This window comes from Nicotiana attenuata, unplaced genomic scaffold (assembly GCF_001879085.1).
Source record: "Nicotiana attenuata strain UT unplaced genomic scaffold, NIATTr2, whole genome shotgun sequence".
NCBI lineage: Eukaryota > Viridiplantae > Streptophyta > Magnoliopsida > Solanales > Solanaceae > Nicotiana > Nicotiana attenuata.
This window is the reverse complement of record NW_017671160.1, coordinates 34,117-38,514: the sequence shown is the minus strand read 5'-3', so window position 1 is coordinate 38,514 and position 4,398 is coordinate 34,117.

Genomic DNA, 4,398 nt, shown 5'->3' with positions numbered 1-4,398 from the left:
GGCAAAATGGTTAAATGAAAACAGTTAACCAATCATATTATCCACTAAAAAATGGGTTGGATAATGAACTTTTAAAAACGGGTCAAATATGGATAAGAACCATATTATCCATTTAGAAAATGGATGACCAATGGGTAACCAATGGATAACCAGTGTCTAACTTTTACATTTGTAAAACCTCAAATTGGGAGTTCCTCAAGTTAGGGAGACTAAAAATACTCCCAAAAGTGATCATATGCAAGATGTCATGGATAATATGGTTACCTATATTATCCGCCGGTTAACCCGTTTTTTGTCCGTATTAAATATGGGTCGGATCGGATAATTTGTCCGTTTTTCATTACCCGTTTTCGACACGACCAAACCGTTTCCTTTTTTCTTTAAAAGAAAACCTTTACGTATTTGATTTTCATATCAAAAATTAGATTAGAATTAAAAATCTTAAAAATTCAAAAGTACTTTAAAATGTTTGAGAGGGGTGAAAATAAGCTAATTACTCTCCAAGTAATAACAATTTCTGAAACATGACTGTGGAGCGTATATATAATTTGTTTAGCCTGTCTAAGTGTGCATATTTTTCATGTGAAATTTGTGAATCAAATTTAGACGATTGAAAACTAATAATTAGCATTACATTGTTAAATACGAATCTATATATATATCAAGGCAGAATATATAGACAGACACTTAAACTATCAAAGAAAGTTCACTTGAACACCTCAACTAAGCCATTTTCCACCGAAACACTTTTACTATACTTTGACCGCACCAGTTTAACACAAAACACTGACATGGCAAAAAGATTGTAGTTCACGACTCTTAGGCGCGTGATTGGATCTGATTTAATATTTTCCTTTTCTTTTTATCTAATTTAATATTTTCCTTTTCTTTTTATATTTTTCTCCCCAGAAGTTCATCATCACCCTCTCTCTCCTCCTCCACTATTCCGCTTCATCCTCCATTGGCATGGAGAAAAATAAGAGGAAAACCTTCCAAATATTGTAGGAATTTCGCTGGTACATAAAAAGAGAAAATTGTTGGCCCCTCCATTTATGTTGCTCTGTTAGATGATAAATTTGGGTAATATCAATTTGAAATTCTTGTTACCCGGTTCTTCAAAAATTCGAAGTTTTAAGAAAAATTAAAAATTTCATATTATTGCTGACAATATCACTTGATTTGTTTGTGGTTATTGGAATTTCATATAACTTGATTTGTTCTTGAATATACCAGCGAAAGAAGAACCTGGAATATTTGTTCTTGTTCTTGAATATACACGCCCCCCCACCCCCCCCCCCCAAATTTTGGTAAAGAAAACCTGAAATATTTGTGGTCATTCACACTTGATTTGTTCTTGAATTTCATAGATGTGGGTTGGTTGATTTTGGCCCAGAGATAGTTTGTGGTTATTGGAATTTCTATGGAAAATTTTGTTTTTGAATTTCAAAAAAATGTGATATCCGGTCAATTTACACCATGTGAGCTTTACCAAGCTTCACCGTAAACACCCAGATCTGAAGGAATTTTGAACCCCAAAAAATATTGACATAAAATTCTCCCTTCCCCAGCTCTGAAAAACGTGTCAATTTTTAATTGGTTAGATTATTCATGCTGGAAGCGAGTGAACACACGCGTCAAAAAAAATTATAAGCTCTGGTCAGACGTGTTAAACTGGTGCAGTCAAAGTATAGTAAAAGTGTTTCGGTGAAAAATGGGTTAGTTGAGGTGTTCAAGTGAACTTTCTTTGATAGTTTAAGTGTCTGTCTATGTATTCTGCCATATATCAATATCATATCATATATATATATATATATATATATATTATTATAAAAGTGGGAAGCCCCAAAGTTGAAAGTTGGATTACGAAAATACCCTTCAAAAGTAGATCAACATAATTACCCCATCCAAATACTATTTCTACAATACTTTAAAACTACCAAATAGTAAATTGACCATCTAATAAATAGAATAATTATAAATGATAAAATGAAAAGTCATTAGCGTGCAATTCTATCTAAAGAATTTGAAGAGTACTTTAAGTAATTAATGCACTAAATTCAGTTAACCAAAATATTTTAATACATATATGGACCATAATCATTTATTAAATGTCTATACATGGTGAAATTCAGAGATAAAATGACGGTTGGAGAGACCTTTTTTTCTCATTACTTTCTTCCATTCAATTCCCCTTAAATTATTACATAAAGTGTATGTTACATTCTTTAGCTTAATTAATTGTCATTTTCCTATTTAAGATCCATCTTTACAGGGGAAAAAAACACTATACAAATCTCCAGTAACCAGAGAGAGGGTTTTGGATGATTTCCTTGGAAAGAGAAGTCGAGATGGCGACAGCATTAGTCTCCATTGCATCTCGCATAATGTCTCTTAGATATGTGCAAGTTTCTGTACCGTTTTTCCTTAGCAAATTACTGTAATTTATAATTTATGTCTTTATTGATCTATTTTTGTTTCATCAATACATCTATTAAAAATATGCGGAAAACCAATATTTATCACATGGTCCTTTTTCTTTCATAATATATGTTGGTTTCTTTGCCTATAATATCTTATGAATTTTATTGCTTAATCTATCTTCGACAAGTTGCTACAACAAGACAGTGTCTGTGATTGTGAGTTATATGCATAGCTTTTTGGGGGTTATATCCTAGATTCTGTTGGTACCTCTTATTAGCTACTTTGGTAAATATTTGATAAAATTGCATGATTTTTCATTGTTTTTTTAAAGTGAAAGAAATATAATACTGTTAGAAGAAAAACCTACAAAGGGCTGAAAGATGTACCTTCCAAGAAGTTTGAGTGAGTTAAAGCTACTGCAAAATGTGTGACCTTCTAAATTTGCTTCTATAACTATGCATTGATTCTGTAGAAGATAAGTTTGACAAACTTTGTACTAAATAAGTGTTGTATTTTTGAACGGATGCAATTTATTTAATTTGACTTGTGAATAAGTTATATTAAAATTATAATATGGGGATTAGAAGACGAAATAAAGTCAATCATGATTTTCATATATTTTTTTCTAGAAATTCCTTGTATGTACATATTTATACAACTGGGGTGTTATGCTGGACTCGGGAAGCGCGATACAAATATGGTGATTATTAATTTATTCATTGTGAGATTCTAAGTGTTCACCAAAAATAACTACTTATTACTTATTTTGTCCTTACAAATCAAAATAATGAGTTCAATTTTTATAGTATTAACATAAGATTTTTGCATTTTCATAATACCCAAACTAGCTACATGCCATTATCTAAAATATATATATAGAAAGGTAGAAAAGCGGGTACGTATGTAAATAGTAGATACCGAATATTCAACTTCTCTTGTCAGAAAATGTACAATATTTTGTAATTTCATAAAAAATAATTTTTAGTATATTATTCTGCAACAGTTTGTAACAATTCATACGGAATACGCGTGCAACGCAGGTGTCCAGAAACTAATTATTATAAAAGTAAGAAGCCCTTAACTAGAAACTTAAATTACTAGAATACCCTTTTTAAAATCTAATTATCCAACATATAAATTAAACCAAAACTTTTCATTGGAAAAGGTGCCCTAATATGCCTCGTAAGAAATTTTCATTCGAAAAGGTGTCTTATGATGCCTTGTAAGGAATGAGTCTTGGGTTTTTCAAAATAAAACAAAGGAAATAATTTGGAAAAAAAAACTTTAAGTTTAGAAAAAATAAAAATAACTAAAGAAGCGGTGCAAATATGCGATTAAAAGATACGGTGAAGGCTAAATTCATTTGCTATAGAATTCTGAATATTTTTTTAATCAAAAATATTGTGGTGTCTTTAAGTCTAAGAAGTTTTGAAAATCATATTATTTTCATACAACATGACAAAGATATAAAGATTCAGAATCAAGGATGAATAATTTTATGAAGAAAACTAAGTCAACAATCATGTGTATGTAGTAATTATATTTTTAACATGAATTTTCTTTTCTTCTTTTCACTCCTTAATCCTTTGGCTTCTTCTCTTAAGACTGCAGATAATTAAGAAAACAAATTAACGAAGAGTCCATCATACATCAAATATTTTTCTGTCGATCGATCGGTAAGCTAATTTCCTCCATATACAATAGTGCATATTATTTTTTTATGTTAGTAACTTTGTATTGTTATCATTATTGAAGAACTTTTATTATTTGGTATGCATTGAAGTACGACGCTATTTCTTTTCTTTTTACCTTGCATCTATGTTGGTTTAGTTTAGTATGTACTACCATAATAAAGTTTCTGATTTAGTTTTCTCCCGTTGTCTATTTTGGGTCAAAAGTAAAAAGTGACTATAATCTCTGTGGGGTATTTTTCATGCATTTGTTCACATGACGGAAAGAGAGATCAAAAATACCATT